Source organism: Varanus komodoensis, unplaced genomic scaffold (genome assembly GCF_004798865.1).
Source record: "Varanus komodoensis strain SLA01 unplaced genomic scaffold, ASM479886v1 scaffold19, whole genome shotgun sequence".
Classification (NCBI taxonomy): domain Eukaryota; kingdom Metazoa; phylum Chordata; class Lepidosauria; order Squamata; family Varanidae; genus Varanus; species Varanus komodoensis.
In genome coordinates, this window is record NW_025335550.1 from 21,515,226 (window position 1) to 21,530,383 (window position 15,158).

Sequence of the window (15,158 nt, forward strand, 5' to 3'; positions counted from 1 at the left end):
ATAGATTAATTTGCTTTTACTGCTGACAAACTTATGAGGTTTGCTGTTTAATGCATGCAGCCCTTTAGCACTGAGTTTGACTCTTCAGGAAGCTGTTCTTCTATTCAAAATATATGAAAGGAGTCCTACTATAACCCATAATGATCCATAATGACTGTAAGCCGCCCCGAGGCTCATGTGATGGGGCGGCATATAAGTTGTTTAAATAAATAAATAAATAAATACTAGTTTATGTAAGATTAAAAATAACAGTTTTTAGTGACTCAACAAGAGCTGCAGCTAAATTACAATGAAGATATACATAGCATTAAGGTAAAAAAAACCGATATATGCAGTGTTATCTTCATTTTAGATGTCAAAAGGGTTTTGCAGCTCCCAGTGTTTTCTTTCGTGTGGGAAATGAGTCCAAATGGCTCTTTGAGTGTAAAAGGTTGCCAACCTCTGGTAAAACCTAAGGGTGTACAGGAAGTTTGATCCTGTTTCACAGCATGTGAACAGGCCCCATTTGCAACCCGAAGCAGGAGTGCAAATAGAAACACAGTTCTCGGGAAATGCCTGCAATTTCCTGAACTTGCCTTCATAGTCAAACATGTGCGCAAGCGAAAACGTGCACATCCCAAGAAGTGCATCGATAAATATACGTAGTTGCACAAAGACGCATTTGGGCAAATTTTCATGCAAAAACGCACAAGGGAAAATGTGTGTTTTTTAAAAATGCAACTGGGAAAATGACACACTTTTAAAACTGTACTTTTCCCTGTTGGAAAAATGTACATGTTTCCACTCAAAAACAAAGCACAAGTCACTTCCATTTCAGAATGCAAATGAGGCAGCATGTGCTTGAAGAAGGATTGAAAGAACTTTGGTGAATGCCAATGTTTCATATTTTGCTCATCCCTAAAAACCACTCCCTTGAATCTTATTTGGAAACGTGCAGGGAACTAGTACAAGTGCAGTGGACTTAGTGATAGATGCTTGGCACTTCTGGCCCGGCTAGCAGTCTGAATACCTTTGGCCCAAGCAGCAGCTTCCGAACAGTCTTCAAGGGTGGTCCCACATAGAGTACAATGTAATAATCTATCTTGGAGCTTCCCAGAGTTTAGACCACTGAAGCCAGGTTATCCCTGTCCAGACAGGCATAGTTTTTAGAAAGGCCTCTAACCCACTGAGGGCACTTGAAAGGCAAATGAACATGGTGTGGGCCAAAACTTTATTTTTCTCCTTCATTGCTGCTATTAGTTATCTCAGTTAAAAGCAAGAAAGCAAGCAAAACACCAGCCTCCAGGTCAAATTAAGCCACCACCATCTCAGAAAAAAGAAAAATCTCAGATTTTTTTTAATTTCCAATTGGGAGGGGGGGTTTCATCCCTGTCCGCCCTCTGAAAATTTTCAGAAAGAAGTTGGACTGAAAGGTTCAGTCAAAAGCAGCACCCAGCTCTTAGCAATGCATGCAGATGATAAAAGTACCTCAGTGCAATTGTTCCATGCAACTTGTTCAACTCAGAAGTGATGAAAAGAGATGGTTTGGGGGGGGGGACTCAGGGGTGGGACTGGAGGAAGGGCACATGGCCCAAAACAAGACAGATGCAGTGAACCTATGAAACACATATGTAAGGACATAAAAACTGCTGAATGCCAAGGGAGTTCAAGTAATGCAGGATGCATCAACCAGCCACTCAGACCAATGCGCCGGATGATATGCTAGTAACAAAATGATGCCGTGCAAACTTACGGGCAAAATGCAGCCAAAATTACAAAGCATCCCCTTATTGTGACCCAGTGTAGTCTGGCTGCTCCCTGAGCCAGACAAGTTATGGAAGAAAGCCAGGGCAATCTTCCTTCCCACTGCCATGTTTGCTGAGCTTCTTGGAGAAGTGACATCCATGTGGACAAGGGTGACAGCATCAGGGACTCCTGCACGGCTGGGATACCACTGATCAGATCTGCACGAAGTTGCATTGGAAGTCTAGCATGAGAAGGATGCCATTGTTAATGAAAAATAACACAAGGTGCATGCTGAATTCTCACTGAAATTTAGCGGTAGTACTTCAGCTCGGTTCTGCTCTATATCCTGCACCCCATAAATTTATATTTTAGGACTCTTTGGAGTGCCATGTGTGCTGAACATCACTGGGAGAGCTAGCCATTTTTAGTTTCCCTAAATTACTCTAAAATCACTTTGATGCTCATTTTGGTTTGCTCCCCTTTTGGTTTTTCATCTATTTTTAAAATGCCCTTGGAATCGGAAGAGGGCAGGCATCTCTGCCCATTTTGCAAAAGTGTGCATTGCCCCGGCACACCCCACACCCCCCGATTGCTAAGCATGAAGATGCATATGGACAGGAAGAATGCGCAACACAAAGTGTGCTTATCAAGCATGATCGAGAATGTGGAGATTCGCCAACGTTTCTCCAAAAGAAGGGCTTCTGCTCACGGTCGTGTTCAGGTTTGCAAACTGGACATGTGTGGACAATTTGAGGACAGAAGGAATATTCTTTTAGATCCCTAGTGCTGAGCTGAATAATCCAGCATGAAAATAGAAAGGAAAGCATGAAGAAGTCAGCTGCTGGACAGCACTTCCGTGTTCTTTAAATAAAGAGACCATCTTATTTGCACTGGCATTTGTTTTGGAAAGAGGCACTGGCTGTAATTTTGCTGCAGATGTTCTCTGCCTTCCATCGATGCTGAAATTTCCTGCTGTTCCCATAACCATTTTAGCACATTAGCATCAATTACCTATAACAGAGCATCACTTTGATTGGAGCTTCCGTCTTTATCCTGGGAAAGCCAACTTTAAAAAAAGCAATATTGCAAAATAAAGCTGTTAATACCCAAGGAATGATTTGAACTGCACCCTGGCTGCCATATTCAGTTTCTTCCTAAAGTCATTCTTTAACTCTTTTGTTTGTGTTCACTTAGCGCCCAAACAGCAGCCGTGTGCATTTCAAACAAGAAGAAAACGGCGGACAGGTGAAATATGCAAAACAGAAAGGAAAAAAATGTATTGTGACACAATAGGGGGCAAAACCCCACAAACACACACCCACACAATGCACAAGGCTGCCATAAAATTAGGAGTGTTCATTATTTTTGGAGATTAAGATCAGAGCCCTACCACAGTTCACAAAACGCCGGCTGCCAGTTCGCTGCAGAGAGCTCATCTTTCATGTGTTCCCCTACTAGACCAGCTCTCTGTGTGATGTCTGTAATTGTTCCCTTGGAGACCTGCTGAGCTGACATCTGCTTTGGGGAGTTTCCAAGGACTCTTCCTCCAGAGCAGATCTAAACATAGGCCTTTTAAAAGCAGTTATATGCAAAAATAATAAGGCAGCACGATGTGCTGGGAGAGTGGGGTCACCTTCAATGCAGTAACCTCAGAATTAGAAGCACTTGCAGAATGATGGGCTGCACCGCTGCATCGCTTTAGTGGCGGTTTGGCTTTGCAGTTGTCCCTCTGGAGGAAATGGGGAGGTAAGGGGCTACGTAGAATCTGCCCCTTCAGGGTCTGGTGAGAGATACTGTGGGCGTCATCAGGAGCACTCTGTCCCCACTGGGACCGACCTGCTGCCGGTGGCAAACCCAGCAGCAGAAGGATGTGTGTATAATAGCATCCCTTTGCTCCTGTTCCAGCCACTGATATCGAAAGGTGTGCTGCCTCTGGTTCTGGAAGTCATGCTTTTTTATTTAAAGCTTTTCTATGCTGCCTATTTCACCCAAGGCACCTTTAGGTGGCTAACATCAGACAATTAAAATCCATTACAAAACAATAAATAATGGCATAAAAGGTAAAGGTGAAGGTTTCCCCATGACATTAAAGTCCAGTCATGCCTGACTCTCGGGGGTGGTGCTCATCTGGCCGAGGGAGCCAGCGTTTGTCCGCAGAAAGTCTCCGTGGCCATGTGGCCAGCATGACTAAACACCAAAGTGCACAGAACGCTGTTACCTGCCCACAGAAGTGGTACCTTCTTATCTACTTGCATTTGCATGCTTTCGAACTGCAAGGTTGGCAGGAGCTGGGACGGAGCAATGGGGACTCACCCCGTTGTGCAGATTTGAACCGGCGACCTTTCGATCAACCAGCACAGCAGCACAGCGGTTTAAACCACTGCGCCACCTGCAGTCCCCTAAACAATGGCATAAGTTAATATAAATATAAAACCTAATAAAATTACACTAAATTAATACAACTGCGGGGTTAGGTAGCAGCTAATGTCTTTTAAAGAGATAGGTCTTTGCCTGGTGCCAACAAGATTATAAGGAAGGCGCCAGGTGAATCTCCTTGGGGAGAGCATTCCAGATATGGGGAGCAGCTGCAGAAAAGGCCCTGCTCCTAGCAGCCACCCTTCTCACTTCCCTAAGGGATGGCTCACACAAGAGGAGCCCCTGTGTTGATCTGGGTAGGCATATATGGGTGCAGGCACTCCTTAAGATAGCCAGGGCATAAGCCATTTAAGGCTTTATATATCAGCACAAGGACCTTGAATGAGGCCCAGGCTGCAACTGGTGACCAATGTAGTTCTTTTAGTATAGGTGCTGTATAGGCTGCTCTAGGTGTTCCCATCACTAGCTGAGTGGCCCAGTATGTAACCATCATGGCTAGAAACCACAGGCTAACTTCTCTTCAGACTGTATAACTCTTTCCCCTTGGCATTGTATACATCTGGGATTCCATCTTCCACAAAATGGCATCTACCAGATGCCTGCCTTTTACGGCAGAGTTAGGGCAACTGAGTGCCTTACCCATGAGAAGATGGATGTAAGCGAGGGGAAGAAGAGGCCCCCATGCTGGGTTTCAATGGCAATGGCCCACATCGCGGCCAGCATCGTGAGGAATAAAGGGGAAGGTTTGCTTTGGGTTCGGGAAAAGTTGCAAACTTCAAGGCCAGTTCAGTCCCTCCTCCACTGCAATTCTCAGGCTGAGCTTTGTGGGAGCTGTCCTTGGTGCTGCACTCCCAAGCCCTAAATAGTTTCATCTCCACGAAACTGCATGGATCGATCCTATAAAGTTCAACATAAAAGCTGCCATGGGAAGTGGCTCCACTGACACAGGAGTCACCAGCCCTCCCTGTGAAGAGCCTCCCTGTTGGGCAAGGTGGGCACAGTGAACGCATGACTGCCAATGGAAGGTGACTCAGCCAGGAACCAAGGCTGCGTCGGCACTTGATCGGTGATGTCTGGACTCCATAGTGGCAACAGCAGGGAAGGCTAGCTGGGGATGCCTGCCAATGCTCGCCAATGCTCCACCCACCCTCCCCCAGAGAGAATGCATTTGTTCCTCCAACCTGAAACTAGGGACCAGCTAAGCTGGAAAACACCTCTACACCTCACATCAGCAGCCAATGCCCACCTAAGCCAGGCATCATGAAACCTTACCAATACCAAACGGTATTGAAATTCCACCCTCCCGTCTTTTTTATGGAACCTCTTGATGTTTTCCAGAACACAGCCTGGTACTCAGCCCCTGCTGTTCTCCCTGAATTAGTAATCTTCTACTGGTAAACCCAAGACAAGGGCTAGGGACATTCCTGATTCTTCGCCCAGGGTAAACGCCATAGATTTCTTTAGACTCAGATAGTATTGGAATATTACACCATACTTTTCTGGCTTTAATGGTAGAAAGCTAACATCCTTGAAAGGAGAAGTTCTAATTGCTGTAAATCCCTCAAAATTGGGAAACCCATGATGCAATCATATCACATCAATCATGGAACAGAATATACTGTGTGATCTTGGGAAATCAACTTCATTTGAGCCTGAAAAATTCTGCAGCGTTCCTTTTCTAGTGATTAGAACCAGCGTGTGCTGAATTTATTTGTCGAGATGCATTAGTGGACACAAAACGGTTACAAACACTGAGAACCAAGATCTGCAGCTTAGGTCAGAATATTAAAACATGCAGAAATGGGTATGCCTGGTGTTTAATACTTTATCACAACCTCAGGTCTGTTAGGTAATCCAGCATATGGCTTATTCCCTGGGTAAATGTCCTTGACAGGTTTGTGCTGTCACTACTTTGTCCTTATCATGTTCCCTGCATCACAAAGAGCTTGCTGCTCTCAATTGGCCCTGTGGTTTTTCACTAGCTTTTCAAGATCTGTGCACATCAAATAGAAGTATTTCTCATTATTATTTCCTGTTGTTATTTCCAGCTCCCATGATCTGCGCAAATAGGGTTCCAGGCTTTTGGCCTCTCCCCCAGTACCTTGATCCTATATATGAGAGCCAACATTCTGTAATGGCTAAGAGTGGGACTGGTACTCCACTGATCTTGGTTCTACCAAATTTCCCTGAAAATAAGACCAGGTCTTATATTAATTTTTGCTCCAAAAGATACATTAGGGCTTATTTTCAGTTAATGTCATTATTTTTTTCATGTACAACAATCTATATTTATTCAAATACAGTCATGCCATCTTCTTCTGGAGCATTGTCATCACTCTGCAAACCCCGAATTGTGTTGCAACGGATGCACTAAATGCATCCGTCTGGCTGACAATCTTAACTAGAGCTTATTTGGGGGGTAGGGCTTATATTACAAACTTCCTGAAAATTATGCTAGACTTATTTTCTGGTTAAGTCTTATTTTCGGGAAAACAGGGTAGCCCCACTCAGCCATGGAGCCAACAGGGTAACTTTGGAACAATCACAGATTCTCAGCCAAACCTACTTCACAGAGTTGTTGTGGGATAAGAATGAGAGCGGGAGCAGTATAATGATGTAAGTCACTCGGAGCTCTTTGTAAGAAAAAAGGCAGGAAATAAATCTAATAAATAAGTGTCTGATTTATTTCCCTTTTAGAATGGATTTTCCCAACTGGACCCTCTCGATTTTCCATTTCCCTCATGCTGGCATCAACTTGATCTGACATGAGTTGAGGCAGCATGCAGAGTTTCACATTTAGAACAGATAATAATTTTTGTGAGTTTATGTCTTAATAAATAAAAAGCTCAGGGATGTTGTAGAAATTGTAGTGCTTAACATTGGCAGAAATCACGTCAGCTTAAATTTGCACCAATATTGGGTTGGCAATCTGTACAAATTTCCCGAGCTTTAAAAGCTTGCACAAATCATGGCCCACGAAAAGCAAAATACATCAAACTGGGTCAGTGTCAGCATGGGGGAAATGAAGCAGAATCCAAAGGGTCAAGCCAGGGAAATCCACCAGATCTCCTCCCCACCCCCACCAATGGATTTCATACCCATACCTAAGGTCCTGTTCTTGTCTCTTTGGGGCTTGGAAAGCTGTTCCTTCAGTATGTGGAATGATGGATGCCATGCAGTGCTTTGCACTGCAGCAAAAACAGTAGCTGCCCATGAGAGTTGCTATTGTCTTGGTACCTCTCCCTTCTAAACATTGTCTTCAGCTTTAGCAGAAGCTCAGGTTACTTAGCTGAGTAACAAAGATGTGCATTTGAATTCTTCAGCCTTTCCAGTTTACTCCTCCACTCTTTCCTAGTATCTAGGAATTAACATCTACTGTAGATACTGAGTATAGCATGTCGTCTTTTCTATTGCACTGGCATTTAAATTCATGCTTGTGGACATACATTGTCCAGTGATTCCACGTAACACGGTATCTTGGTAGTAAATGTTGCAATTAGAACGTAACTGCCTTCAAATCTTTTGGAGCTTATATAACTTTAGAAAACAGCAAACCAGGTCAGGAAAGTTCTCCAAATTGCATCTGGAAACTCTTTTTGACCCATTGTGAGCTTTTTCTTCTTCTTTTGCATGAAAATCAATGCATTTGTTTCCAGATGCATGGTTCAATTTGCACATTTTTTTAAAGTACTCATTCATCTCCTATGGACTGAAGTATATTTGAGGTACTTGTGTGACTCTCTCTCTCTCTCTCTCTCTCTCTCTCTCTCACACACACACACACACACACACAGAGAGAGAGAGAGAGAGAGAGAGAGAGAGAGAGAGAGAGAGAGAGAACTGTTAAATCAAACATTTGCAGTCACAGTACCTGGCTGCATGAGTGAATATGTATCAACCATATGCCCTCTTTGGGTACATGACATGTTATACTTTCCTGGCTCATTTCTCATAGCAAATGTAAAATAGGCAGTGAGCATAAGTTCTGCTGGTGATGAAGGAAAAGACTGGATATTTATTCTCCTTGAACTCAATTCTAAGATCATTAAAGTCATCATATTGATGCCAATTGAGTCTTTTTCTGCTAATTCAGAAAAGACTAATGGAAACCTTATTAGAATTAGGGTCATAAATCTGCTGCAGAGAAAAGACGACAGAAGTACTCTGGCTTTGAAGGACATTTTTAATAGAAGGCAAGGCCCATCAAACAGATGGAACCCAATATTTCCTTTTACTACATAGCTGGCAGCTTTGCAGGGCTGTTTTCTCCAGCTCTTCCTGTTGCAGGCGAAATAATAACATTTGTGTTGGTTTTAACCTTTATAGCCTGCACAGCTTAGGGCCTGGCTATCAAAGAGATTACCTTTCTCATTATGAATCTGTATGACTATTAAGTTCTTCAGGAGAAACAATTTTAAGGACACCATTGCTTGCTGAAGTCCATTTGTCAGGCACACATGAAAGGCCTTGTCCCCTATTAAGCTCAAATTGCGAAACACCGTCCCTTTACAGTTACGATCACCCCTCCTCTCCCAGCTTCTCAAAAAGGTCTTAAGACTCATCTTTTCACTCTGTCCTTTTGAATCACTTTAGTGGTTTTAATGTCTTAAGATTTTAGCATGCTTTGATTGCCTTTTAATTTTACTTTTATGGGATTGTTGTTGCTTTAATTTGATTTGCTGTATACCATCTTTGTGGCTTCTGTGGAAATGCAGTACCCCTCTGTGTACATAAATATTTCAAACAAATAATAAGCACCGAGCAAGAGAATATCAGCTTATTATTATTCATCTATAGTTTGGGGGTCTTCTTATCAACATGATAAGAGCAGTAATTAAGATTTGGCTTTCAGCCATAAACACCCAAATATATTTGCCGGAACAGTGTTTACTTTGGGGATGGCTTCAGCCAGAATTCAAAGGACTCCTGGGGCTTTTCCAAAGTTTAGCAAGAGTTTTGCCATGCAAGTCCCATAGCAGAAGTCAAAGTGTACTGAAAGGAAGTTTGCCAGCCACTAATGTTCCTGTGCAGAGTTCATTCACGGGAGCATATGAGAAGATGAACTGAACTGAAATGGATAGGTTCTTTTCACAAATACTTTCTTTAAAATCACCTGCGAAAAGCATTCCCCTTTCATGACTTGAGGGGCTCTGAACAGTTGTTCAATGTGAGGGAAATGCTTCCTGTCTCACTCTGAAATCTCTTAATAATTCCTCCACATTGCTGAATCTGGAAATGATTTATCTAGCTATATGATACCTTACATAGCCAGAAGAAGATAAAGACAAATGTTCTTTGGCCTAGAAAGGAAGCGAACAGGTCACAAATCAATATGGAGGGGAGGGCAGGGAAGGGGAGGGGATGAGGCCATGAGGTTCAGGATCATTTAAGACCCCAACCCCACCCCAAACTTTATCCGTGTGTGTGTGTGTGTGTGTCAACCCCGCTCCTACGCTATACTCTCAGTTCCTAAGTGTTAAAAAGGAGGTCCATTTGTAAGCTGGGAATTCTGGAACATGTCCCACTGTCTTCTACAATACACCCTCAAGTAGGCCAACTGATGCTGAAAGATTGCCCCAAAAGTTTGAAAGCAGGCTAACAAGATGTCTTCTTGGAAGTTCAAAAAATCCCATTATGAGACAGTAAATCCAAATTACATTCGTTCACTCAAAAACAATATGCATAGCTGCTATGCATTAATTGTTTTTGGAAACCCTCTAAGTAAGGTGGCAGGCAGGCAGAGCCAAACAGAGGACCTAATCTATACAGAGAGCTAAATCAAACAGGAACAGGAATTCCTATTCCAGAATGTACCTCATCCATCTACCTGTTACAAAGGTAAGACTGACAGGAAGAAATGTGCAGATCAACAAGATTGAACTTGCTGAAATTCTCTGAATTTAATCTCAAAGCTTGTTCCATCTTGAGCTTTGTTTCCATGTGTATTTTGGTGTATCGCCTTTTAAAAATGTATGCATCAACAACATGCATTCTGAAATATACACATTTTTCTTCCTTGAATTCAAGTTTCTGTCTGCCCATTTTTCAAAAGTGCACATTTTTCATGCACTTTTTCCAAATGTGCACATGTTGCCAAAGCACATATTGATCCACAAATCACATTGCAAGCTTGGAAATATAGGAGGTTCAACTGCAAATTGTATCCAAGCCCATGTTTGGTCCAGAAGATATTAACAGAATGAAACTGTTGTTGAGGCAAAAAGAAAAGAAAACCCTCTTGCTTCTTGTCTGACCATGAGAGGATAGATAGATAGATAGATAGATAGATAGATCTTGAGAGAGAGGAGGAGAGACTTTTTAGTGTAGGTTCACAACTGACAACGGGAAGTGAGCCCATCTCCAGTCAGAAACAGCTGCTCCTGTCATCATACACAGTGAATTAATATATTTAGCTTTTTTCAATTATTAAGTTAGAGAAAAACATTATAGCTGAAAATATTCAGTTACTTTTGTACATGGTTATCTTGACATACACTTCTGGTGTCAAAGCACTGCCTCCAGGCTTATCTTTACACATTCTGACCTTCTTGATAGAGGTTTATTTTATATTTTCAACCTTCTCATGTCTCTCTGATAGAACCCTAAATAACTGACCTTGTTGTTTGGTCATCAGGAAAAATTATATTATTCCTTTTGATTCGAAGTGCACTGAAATGACTCTCTAATACATCTTCACATGCTGCCAACCCAAAGCAAAGCCCAGTTGCAAAGCCCAGTTAGTTGCATGCATGTCCCTATTCACTTGTTGGTGAGCTTGGAAAGTCCAGGCTGGGGAGCGCCTGTCATCAGCTCCTGAAATGCTGTTCAGGAAGGGCATCCGTCTTTCCTGGGGCTGTGTTCTCTGTGCCCCAAGGAGAGGTGGAGGATAAGCATAGATCAGCCCCTGAAGAGAACGGAAGTCATCCTGAGAGAACCACACTTGTTTGGGTTCTTTTTGGCAACATCTGTTTTGCTTGCTTGAGTGTGTAAAAAGTGTAAACTGCCCTGGGTGTGCTGACACAAAGGCAGAATAGAAATGTGTATACACACACCACACACACACACACACACACACCTCCTCATTCTATTCAATTGACTTAACTGCACAGGAAGTCTTTCTTTCCCTTTCTTTCTTTCTGCTTCTGCATTTGCAAATCCGGGTATCTTTGGAAAATTTATTACTATATTTCAGATATTTATCCAGAAAAAAGAATCACAGGTATTTTCTGCATTAGGGAATCATCCATTATAAAAGTCCTTCTGATTCTTCGTACTCCGCAAATCAGTAGCATGTAGAGCAAATCTTTTACTGAGTTCCATGCTTAAGGGTGCATCTGCATGCACTGAATCATTTTCTTCTCTTTTCCAGTCTCAGTTGGATTATATTAACCAACCAAATACACAAGGGAAAGAGAGGAACAAACAAACAGAAATACGGACATTTAATATTGCATCACTTAATGGAAGAATTAGTTTCTGATCTTCTTGACTTTTCATTAAAAACCCATCAGCACTCAACAGTTCCAGTGCTGGTCTTTGAAAAAGAAAAAGAAATGCTCCTATTAGAAGATGAATGCAGCAGGCCTGGGAGATAACAGCAGACTGTTGGGAGCAGGAGGGATGGCAGGCTGGGGCAGGCGTCCCCACGAGGCATCAGCCGCATCCCAGGGACTGATTCAGATCCGAGTGATGAAGAATGTCTCAGTGAGACTGAGGAGGGGGACTCAGCTCAAGGTCCTGGGAGACAACAGGGGGAGGAGGCGGAATTGATTAGCTCGAGGGCTGATGCTTCACCACGCCAGACGGATCCTGGGAATGGAATGGACATGTGGCTGGTGGAAGGGGCTGCCAGGGATGAGGAGCTCCCAGTCATGGGCCAGCCCCCTCCCTCTAAGCTGAGTCCCATGCCAAGACACCAGCGATGGCAGGAGGCCCAGTTGAATGAGCAGCATGCAGGAAGGATGCAGGCCAGCCTTCGGGGAGCCCCTCCTGTGGGGTTCGGGCTCAGGCATGTTTATAAGGGGAGTTCTTGGAAGCAATCACTAGGTTGGCTTCAACAAAGCACTCTGTGCATGCTCAGAGATTCAGTCTGGGTGACTTGTACTCAAGGCAGAAAAGAACTTCTGTAAGGAAAAAGGGCAGTGGGTGGTGTTTGTTCGAAGAGGAAGCTTGGTTCACAACACAGAGGGACATTTAAGTCACACCGCACCAAACTCATCGATCTCTGCCTCCTGTCCTTCATGGAAATTGTTTGGTTGAGCACCTTCAGCCTCAAATCTGTTTTGGCAAATGAAATGGCCACTGAACGGGAAAGAGTTTTAGGGGGTGAATGAAACATTTTGTGGAGCTGCACCCTCCATCCTCCAAGCATGCCTTCTTCCTGGGTATGAACATTTCATTAAACAGGGCCCCTGTATCTTGCTAGATCTCCAAAAATAATCAGATTTCCCCCCTTAACAATGCCCTTTGTTCAGAACACATGAATGGCAAGGCACACTTTGTTCAAGAAAAATGAACAAAGCCCTGTTTAATTTCATCAGTACTTATGCCTGAGAACATACCAGTAGATTGCCCCTGTGAGAAATAAGCAGTCATGAAGAAAACAGAGTTGTGGGCATGCTGAGCTAATTCTCGTCTTTCCTGGTGTGAGCTTCCCTTGATGTTCTCAAGTGCTGGACAGGACCACTTCTGAACTGTGCTGCTGCTGCTTTGCACTATTCTAGGAGTTTTCATATTGTAAGAAGCATTCAGCACAGGGGAAGGACTTTCAGGCAGACGTCCAGGGCCTATTCAGCAGAATAAAGAGGAGCACCGCCCCCCCCCCACCACCACCATCCATGCAGTTGGGTGGCTTATCACATTTTTAATAAGTGGATTGCCCTAAAGAAAACATCGAAGGCCCCCTAGGAAAGAACAGTGAAAAATGGGTTAAAAATGTTGAAATAAATATATAGGTAAATCTTTTCCCCTCCAGCATAAGGCCACTGTAGAAACCCTACAGATGCTCTAGTATCTCTCCCTGCCAAAGACCCAGAATTTCAGGATGGTTTTGACCCCAGAAGGACAGACAGCCTTCACCTGCATCACCCTTTTGACTGTGCCATTGATTTAATTCCTGGAGCTTCCATTGCTGACGGGAAGTGATACCCCAGATCTTCCAAATAATTCTCCGTTCTGCAAATATAACAATGGGTACCTTGGGCATGTTTACAGAAACCTGGATTTTTCTCACTATTCCTGACAGTAGCTGTCCAAAGCTGAAAAAGGTGCCCTTTTAAAGAAAGATGGAATCTGAATTAAATAATAATATAATAAATTAGCTAGTACTTAGACGCACCATTATTCAAACATTATTTGAAGGGATGGAGCTTATTTTAGAGCCTAGCAACTGGTAAAATGTTATGGGGTCCCTGATCATAAAATGTGGCTTTGAAAGATTTTAAACACTTGTTTGGATGGAAGGAGAAGAGTACTTAACACAGCAACACTGAAATCGTATTTATATTCACAATACTAATCTGTATCACTGAGCTGAACCAATGAGTGGCACAATCTGTTGCACCAGGTTGTTGTTTTCAGGTTCCATCAAGCATCTCTGACTTATGACCACCCGATGGAAGAATGCCCTTCAGAATGTCCCACCCTTCATAGCCCTGCTGTGCTCTAGTAAAATCAAGTCTGCAGCTTCCTCTCTGGAAATGATCCATCTCATTGCTGGTCTCCATCTTCTTTTGCCTTCAACTTTCCCTAGCGCTATTGTCTTCCCCAGCGAGTTGTGTCTTCCCATGATGTGCCTGAAATACAACAGGCTCATCACCATTTTTGATTCCATGGTAAATTCTGGCTCGCTTTGATCTAGGACCCACTTGCGCATCTTTTTGTCAGTGCAGGACATTGACAAAGCTCTCCTCTGGCACCATGATTCAAACACACACACACATCTTTTTTCCAGGCAGGTTTCAAGGCTGTCCAGTTTGGACAGCCTTGACATAGTGATTAGGAATAAAATACTGTGGATGATCCTGACCTAGCATGTTGCGAAAGGTCCTTTACTCTTGACGATCTTTTCTAGTCCCTTCATTGCTGCCTTTCCAAGTCTCAGTCTTCCTTGAATTCATTCTGTCCCTCCATGTTTTTTCCAAGAGTAGTTTCTACCCCATATTAGGGTTCAAGCAACAAGATGATCAGGTGCTGAGCATGCCCATTTCTTTCAGAACCATTCACAGATTTGTTTGATCTAGGCTTGAATTTTCCATTGATTTCTTTGATCTTCTCTTCTTTTTCTCTTTTGTGGTTCTCCTCTATTTCTTCTCACTGGACATTGTAATACTTCTTTGGAGGAGGTTGCTTGTGTGTGTGTGTTCTCCTCATGATAGCTGCTGAAAAGTTGGATTGAAGATTGTGGCCATGTTTCTGTCACCTCTCTCATTTGCTTCTCACCTGTCCTTAGCAATTGCAAGTGTTTATTCTGTAGTCCATATAGGCATTTTCTTTCTTTCTTTCTTTCTTTCTTTCTTTCTTTCTTTCTTTCTTTAGTTGTTTGCTGTAGGAATTGTCTTTTTGCATTTTTCACAAATATTCAGTTTGATTCCTCAGTTCAGTTGTGCAATTGCAATTCAGTACTGCAAACCTGTTCTTTATGTGGACTTTAAGTTCCTTAGGGACGTTATTTAAGTCAGATTTTGACACTATGCTTGTGCTGGTGATCTGTTTCAGCTTTACTCTGACTGTTGATATTAATAGTTCACTGTCACTATCACCATCTGCATTTGGTCTTGCTTTGGCAGTGATAAGGCAACTTCTCCATCTCTTACTTCAAATTACATAGCCCATTTGATTTCAGTATTAGCCATCTGATGATGTCCATGAGAAACATAGAAACAGAGCGAGTCAGAAGGGGCCTCCCGGGCCATCTCTGACCCCCAGCTCAATCAGATGAGTAAGCAATCAGATGAGTAAGTCATCTGATTGATTACCTAAAGTATGTACTTTCAGCAAACATAATGTTAGCTTCAAAACATCCTAGAAAATTCTATTCTTCTTGTCCCTTAAGCCAA